The sequence below is a fragment of the Scyliorhinus torazame genome, chromosome 2 (assembly GCF_047496885.1).
Source record: "Scyliorhinus torazame isolate Kashiwa2021f chromosome 2, sScyTor2.1, whole genome shotgun sequence".
NCBI lineage: Eukaryota > Metazoa > Chordata > Chondrichthyes > Carcharhiniformes > Scyliorhinidae > Scyliorhinus > Scyliorhinus torazame.
The window spans coordinates 379,437,179-379,445,406 of NC_092708.1; the positions used below are offsets into that span (position 1 = coordinate 379,437,179).

Below are 8,228 nucleotides of genomic sequence, written 5' to 3' on the forward strand. Positions count from 1 at the left end.
TATGCCGGACTGTATGACCTGAAGCCAACAGATAGCACTGTTTCCCAGACCTTCCTGTCGACTATCGCGGAGGTCATAGGCGACAGCGAGCTGGAAAACCTGGACAAACCACTAACTCTGGACGAGCTGACAAAGGCCGCCAAGTCCTTCGAGACGAGTAAAACTCCCGGAAGCGACGGCTTACCGGTTGAGTTGTATTCGGCTCTGTGGGACTGGATGGGCCCAGACCTGCTGGAAGTGTACGAGAGTATGCTTCTGGAGGGCAGCATGTCAGAGTCCATGAGGAAAGGCATCATCACCCTCATCTACAAACAGAAGGGGGAAAGGGAAGAAATTCGAAATTGGCGACCCATTTCACTGTTGAATGTGGACTACAAAATTCTAGCAAAGGTCATCGCCAATCGGGTCAGGTCTGCTCTGGAGTCGGTGATCCACCCTGACCAGACCTGTGCTGTACCCGGCAGGAAGATCTCTGATAGCCTCGCGCTACTCAGGGATACGATCGCCTACGTGCAGGACAGGGGGGTGGACACTTGCCTCATCAGCCTTGACCAGGAGAAGGCTTTTGACAGAATATCGCACACCTACATGATGGATGTGCTCTCCAAAATGGGGTTTGGGGAGGGAATTCGCAATTGGATCAAACTGCTCTACACAAACATCTATAGCGCAGTCTCAATCAATGGGTGGGAATCAGAAAAGTTCCAGATCAGATCTGGAGTCAGGCAGGGCTGCCCTCTCTCCTCTGCCCTTTTTGTGTGCTGCATAGAACCTTTTGCCGAGTCCATCAGGAGGGATCCGGGTATAAGAGGAGTGACGATCCCAGGCAGTGGAGGCATGCAAGTCAAGGCCTCCCTGTACATGGACGACGTTGCCGTCTTCTGCTCGGATCCTGCGTCTGTACGCAGGCTCTTAACCACCTGCGACCAGTTTGAACTGGCCTCTGGAGCCAAGGTAAACCGGGGCAAGAGCGAGGCCATGTTCTTTGGGAACTGGGCCGACCGGTCCTTTGTCCCCTTCACTGTCAGGTCAGATTACCTGAAGGTGCTGGGGATATGGTTCGGAGCTGCTGGGGCGTGCACCAAAAACTGGGAGGAGCGCATAGGAAAGGTAAGACAGAAACTGGGCTGGTGGGAGCAACGCTCCCTCTCCATTGCGGGCAAAACCCTGGTCATCAGGTGTGAGGTACTCTCGGTGCTACTGTACGTGGCGCAGGTCTGGCCCATAACCCGACCCTACGCTACAGCAGTCACCCGGGCCATCTTCAAATTTATCTGGCGATCCAAGATGGACCGTGTCCGAAGGGACACCATGTACAAACCTCTGGAGAAGGGAGGGCGGAACGTACCCAACGCCTCCCTCATCCTGTTGGCCACCTTTGTGTCCAGCTGCATCAAGCTGTGCGTGGACCCCCAGTATGCAAACACCAAGTGTCACTACATACTGAGGTTCTACCTGTTCCCGGTGTTGCGAAGGATGGGCCTGGCCTCATTGCCGCGGAACGCTCCAAGTAGTTGGACCGTACCGTACCACCTGTCCTTTGTGGAAAAGTTTTTGAAGGAAAACACCTTTGACCACAAGGCAATGAAGCAGTGGTCAGCACGTAATGTCCTCGAGGCCCTCAGGGAAAAGGAGACCGTGGAGGACGTTGGATGGTTCCCTGAGCAGACTGCCAGAGTCATCTGGCAGAACGCCTCATCACCAGAACTTTCAAACAAGCACCAAGACCTAGCTTGGCTGGTGGTGAGAAAGGCCCTCCCTGTCAGATTCTTCATGCACACCCGAAGGCTCTGCACCAATGCACGCTGCCCTCGGAGTGGCTGTGGGGGAAATGAGACGGTCACACACCTCCTTGTGGAATGTGCCTTTGCAAAGAAGGTCTGGAGAGAGATGCAGTGGTATTTGTCAAGGTTTATCCCAAACAGATCTGTGACACAGGACTCTGTGCTCTACGGACTGTTTCCAGGGACACACACCGAGACAAATATCAACTGCTGCTGGAAGGTCATCAACTCGGTAAAAGACGCTCTTTGGTCTGCCCGAAACTTGCTGATCTTCCAGTGCAAAGAATTGTCCTCGACTGAGTGTTGCAGACTGGCACATTCCAAGGTCCAGGACTACGTGCTGAGGGACGCACTCAAGCTTGGGGCAGCTGCCGCCAAGGCGCAATGGGGAAAGACCACAGTGTAAAGTCTTTCCAGCAAATGTACACCGAGGGGCGCGTAACAGTGTAAAGCCCCTCGGTCTGGGCAACCAACACTCCAATGTATAAAACAAACATGACAATGTAAATATTTAAGAAGGAATTGTAATGTAAAGAGTGATATGTGTATGACAATATCAAAATTGAATGAAAGAAAGTCAAGGCAACATGTAACCCTGCCGGAAATGTACAGTCAAGACAATTTGAAATGTTTCTGTAATGCTCATGATAAATTTTTATGAATAAAGTATATTTTTTTGAAAAAAAAAAAAAAAAAAAAAAAAATCTGTTCTTATCAGTTTAATATCTGATACGTCCCTTATCTGGGGACCATATATTAAATTGATTTTTGGAGCAGGGAGATGGAATAGGGGCTTGCTCCGTCCACTCCACGCATCGACCTGGTATTGCAGTATCTCCAGCAACGGTGCACACCACCCCTTCATGGGGAATTTCAAACTCAAAAAACAGCTCAAACACATACAAATATACACTTTATTCACTTCTTTCAGCACACAACAAAATGCTTCGGCAACTGGCTGCTGCTACTCACCTTCTACCTGGCCCCGGTGTCATGAAGAATGACCAAACGCATCTTACAAGCACAACGGCGAAAGGGAACTCATTCGAAATTGACCACCCATTTCACTCTTCAATGTGCATTACTCGGCTTCTCGGCCTTTTGCCTAAGATCAAGTGTAGTCTCATTTGATCGAGAGAAGCTGAGGATTTCCATGTCGATCGTGGATTGGAGAACTCGGAGGGATTGAAGTCGTCAAAGAGGAAACGTTTGGAGCTTGGCTGCTATTGGTGGATCTACATGCTGGCCTAAACCTCGGGTTTAGGCCTAACGCCGATACAGTTTCACACCCAACGTCCGAGCTATGGATGCAGCTGCATCCCGACCACCAGGCTGGGGAGTGCGAAACACTGTCCGAGTCACAGTGAAGAAAACGGAGGGAGAGTCACCTTCGGACCGGAAACACTTCGTGAAGTGGGTGCTGCTTGAGTGTTGTGGGTTTAAAGCAACAGAGATCTTCTGCTTGCAAAACTTCCCCAAGAATGGTTTCTTTGATGTCACCTTCAAGAGCGTCGCAGCGTGCATCAAATTCTTGAACGTCTTCAAGGAAAAAGGTAACCAGAGTCCCTTGTCGATCCTGACTGCGGAGCCTCTGTTTACGCTACCGGCACAGCGAAATCGGGTTGTTACACTGCACACGTACAACCCCCACGTCCCTGTATCTGATGTGCTCACGTTCCTCGCCAGGTACGCTGAGCTGAAAAGTGACAGCGTGCAAGTGAAAGACACCTTCGGCATCTGGACAAGTGAGCACCAGGTCAAGGTGACCCTAAGAACGGACAGCAACGGAGCCATCCTGCATCCCCCCTCCAATTTCGCTATTGGAGTAAATCGTGGCTACCTCTACTACGTGGGACAGCCACGAGTATGCCACACCTGTGGCAAAACGGGGCATGTTGCCGCAAACTGCAGTGTGACCTTCTGCAAGAACTGCAGGCAGGAGGGACACATGACTAAGGACTGCAAAGAAGACAAGTGCTGCAACCTGTGTGGGGAGGCCGGCCATCTTTACAGGGCCTGCCCGAAACGCGGGGCGACATACGCTCAAATCATCAGCAGCGGAGTTAAAAAGGCGACCAGAGAGGAGGTGCATACACCCTCCACCGAAAAAGACACCACGGCTCAGAATGAGGAAAAGCAACAAAAGGGCCCCCAACAAAAAGAAGAGGCCCCAGCACCTCCTGACAACCCAACCCCAGCCCCATCTGATGAGGAACACTCAATGGAAGAGGAAGAGGATGGGACAAAGAATAAAGAGCCCTGGGAAACAGTGAACAGGGACAAACGAAAGCGGAAACAAAAAAACAAACTGAAGAACCCCCCGAGGGGTAGTGGCAAAAAGCGACACCTCTCAGCCGGCGCACTTAGCGCCGACACCTCATCCGATGAGGGAAAACAGGACAAGAATCGGCCTCAAATAAAGAGGCAAAGCACCAACGTGGAACGGAAGGCACAGACCCCCCAGACCACCGACCGGGAAGGAAACAAGGTCACAGACCAACCCCCGATAGTAACGAGCAGCAACAACCCAGGTGAAGACCGGCCTGCAACCCCAACACCTACTGACTGCCATGACGAACGCCAGGGCTACATCACCCCCCCAATGCATCTGCATCAAAATCACGGGGCCAGTATGGACCAGAACAGCTTTCTCAGCCCTGCAACTGTGCTAAAGTTTGCGAGCACCACCGGCATGCTGGGGAACATCGAACAGCTGGAACAGCCAACTGTATAGACTCTGGACTCTTGAGACTGGTAAATCTATCTTTTTTATAATGGGTTTAAAAATTGCATCCATAAATGTGCGAAGCATCAAAGATACTTCGCGGTGTGTAGCCACACTCAACTATTTGGCAAATGTAAAAGCTGACCTACTGTTCCTGCAGGAGTGCGGAATTCCGCACCTCAGCAACTACAGGCGCTGGTCGAGCTGGTGGTCCCACGGGCCATCCATCTGGTCAGGAGGAAACGACTGCCGCTCCTCCGGCCTGGGTATTCTGCTGCGGGGAGGCAACTTCACCATCTCCGACGTTAAGGAGGTGGTGGGCGGGCGCCTCCTCGTAGCAGACGTGAAATACAAAAACACTCCTCTCAGACTTATTAATGTGTACGCCCCGGCCGTAAAAAGTGAGCGGCTGGCAGTTCTTCAGCAACTCCCACTGCTGTTGGCCACCTCCAAGCCGGTCATCCTGGGTGGTGACTTCAACTGCATCATCGATGCGGCTGGACGATCCAGCAAAGCCGACAGCAAACTAGACGCTACGTCCAGACTCCTGATGGAAACGGTAAAAGACGCCAAGCTGCTCGACGTCTGCAGCAACCCTGCAGACGGCGCGCAGCGTAGATACACATGGTCACGGCCAGACGGGTCCGTCCGCTCCAGGATAGACTTCTTTTTTGTGTCCCGAGCTTTCACGGTCAGGTCCACCGACGTAACGCCGGTGTTCTTCTCTGACCACTGCCTCCTACTGGCCGACTGCCACCTGCAGGAAGACCAGGGGGTAGGCAGGGGGACGTGGAAGCTAAATGTAAAACTGCTGACCCCTGAGAACATCGAGGAACTCAGGAGGGATTACAAAGGTTGGAGAACCGTGAAACCCCTCTTTGAGGCCCCACATCTCTGGTGGGAAGCAATCAAGGGGAATATCAAGAGGTTTTTCATCCTCAAGGGCGTTCAAAAGGTGAGAGAGAGACGAGGGGTCATGTCCAGGCTCCAGAAAAGTATGCAAAATTTGCTCCAGCTGCAGTCGATGGGGGTGGATGTCAAGGAGGATCTCCAAGAGGTGAAGAGCCAGCAAGCCTCGCTCTACACCTCGGAGGCCTCCAAGGTTATCTTCCGTTCCAGAGTCCGCTCCGTGGAGCAGGACGAAAAGTGCTCACGCTTCTTCTTCCAAAAGGTGCACAGAGAGACCTCTGTGATCAGCAGCCTGAAGGAAGAAGATGGCTCTGAAAAGTCATCGCAGTCTGACATCCTGAGGATCAGCCAATCCTTTTATGCCGGACTGTATGACCTGAAGCCAACAGATAGCACTGTTTCCCAGACCTTCCTGTCGACTATCACGGAGGTCATAGGCGACAGCGAGCTGGAAAACCTGGACAAACCACTAACTCTGGACGAGCTGACAAAGGCCGCCAAGTCCTTCGAGACGAGTAAAACTCCCGGAAGCGACGGCTTACCGGTTGAGTTGTATTCGGCTCTGTGGGACTGGATGGGCCCAGACCTGCTGGAAGTGTACGAGAGTATGCTTCTGGAAGGCAGCATGTCAGAGTCCATGAGGAAAGGCATCATCACCCTCATCTACAAGCAGAAGGGGGAAAGGGAAGAAATTCGAAATTGGCGACCCATTTCACTGTTGAATGTGGACTACAAAATTCTAGCAAAGGTCATCGCCAATCGGGTCAGGTCTGCTCTGGAGTCGGTGATCCACCCTGACCAGACCTGTGCTGTACCCGGCAGGAAGATCTCTGATAGCCTTGCGCTACTCAGGGATACGATCGCCTACGTGCAGGACAGGAGGGTGGACACCTGCCTCATCAGCCTTGACCAGGAGAAGGCTTTTGACAGAATATCGCACACCTACATGATGGATGTGCTCTCCAAAATGGGGTTTGGGGAGGGAATTCGCAATTGGATCAAACTGCTCTACACAAACATCTATAGCGCAGTCTCAATCAATGGGTGGGAATCAGAAAAGTTCCAGATCAAATCTGGAGTCAGGCAGGGCTGCCCTCTCTCCTCTGCCCTTTTTGTGTGCTGCATAGAACCTTTTGCCGAGTCCATCAGGAGGGATCCGGGTATAAGAGGAGTGACGATCCCAGGCAGTGGAGGCATGCAAGTCAAGGCCTCCCTGTACATGGACGACGTTGCCGTCTTCTGCTCGGATCCTGCGTCTGTGCGCAGGCTCTTGACCACCTGCGACCAGTTTGAACTGGCCTCGGGAGCCAAGGTAAACCGGGGCAAGAGCGAGGCCATGTTCTTTGGGAACTGGGCCGACCGGTCCTTTGTCCCCTTCACTGTCAGGTCAGATTACCTGAAGGTGCTGGGGATATGGTTCGGAGCTGCTGGGGCATGCACCAAAAACTGGGAGGAGCGCATCGCAAAGGTAAGACAGAAACTGGGCTGGTGGGAGCAACGCTCCCTCTCCATTGCGGGCAAAACCCTGGTCATCAGGTGTGAGGTACTCTCGGTGTTGCTGTACGTGGCGCAGGTCTGGCCCATAACCCGACCCTACGCCACAGCAGTCACCCGGGCCATCTTCAAATTCATCTGGCGATCCAAGATGGACCGTGTCCGAAGGGACACCATGTACAAACCTCTGGAGAAAGGAGGGCGGAACGTACCCAACGCCTCCCTCATCCTGTTGGCCACCTTTGTGTCCAGCTGCATCAAGCTGTGCATGGACCCCCAGTATGCAAACACCAAGTGTCACTACATACTGAGGTTCTACCTGTCCCCGGTGTTACGAAGGATGGGCCTGGCCTCATTGCCGCGGAACGCTCCAAGTAGTTGGACCGTACCGTACCACCTGTCCTTCGTGGAAAAGTTTTTGAAGAAAAACACCTTTGACCACAAGGCAATGAAGCAGTGGTCAGCACGTAATGTCCTCGAGGCCCTCAGGGAAAAGGAGACCGTGGAGGACGTTGGATGGTTCCCTGAGCAGACTGCCAGAGTCATCTGGCAGAACGCCTCATCACCAGAACTTTCAAACAAGCACCAAGACCTAGCTTGGCTGGTGGTGAGAAGGGCCCTCCCTGTCAGATTCTTCATGCACACCCGAAGGCTCTGCACCAATGCACGCTGCCCTCGGAGTGGCTGTGGGGGAAATGAGACGGTCACACACCTCCTTGTGGAATGTGCCTTTGCAAAGAAGGTCTGGAGAGAGATGCAGTGGTATTTGTCAAGGTTTATCCCAAACAGATCTGTGACACAGGACTCTGTGCTCTACGGACTGTTTCCAGGGACACACACCGAGACAAATATCAACTGCTGCTGGAAGGTCATCAACTCGGTAAAAGACGCTCTTTGGTCTGCCCGAAACTTGCTGATCTTCCAGTGCAAAGAATTGTCCTCGACCGAGTGTTGCAGACTGGCACATTCCAAGGTCCAGGACTACGTGCTGAGGGACGCACTCAAGCTTGGGGCAGCTGCCGCCAAGGCGCAATGGGGAAAGACCACAGTGTAAAGTCTTTCCAGCAAATGTACACCGAGGGGCCGGTAACAGTGTAAAGCCCCTCGGTCGGGGCAACCAACACTCCAATGTATAAAACAAACATGCCACTGTAAATATTTCAGAAGGAATTGTAATGTAAAGAGTGATATGTGTATGACAATAACAAAATTGAATGGAAGAAAGTCAAGGCAACATGTAACCCTGCCGGAAATGTACAGTCAAGACAATTTGAAATGTTTCTGTAATGCTCATGATAAATTTTTATGAATAAAGT

General features: G+C 52.2%; 1 non-coding gene across 1 annotated transcript; it reads left to right on the forward strand.

The window, feature by feature from the left end:
• The first annotated feature begins 2,452 nt into the window (after positions 1-2,452).
• Positions 2,453-2,641, forward strand: LOC140407982 (U2 spliceosomal RNA). Its single transcript, XR_011939936.1, has one exon. It is a non-coding gene; the product is annotated as a U2 spliceosomal RNA (small nuclear RNA).
• The last annotated feature ends 5,587 nt before the right edge of the window (positions 2,642-8,228 follow it).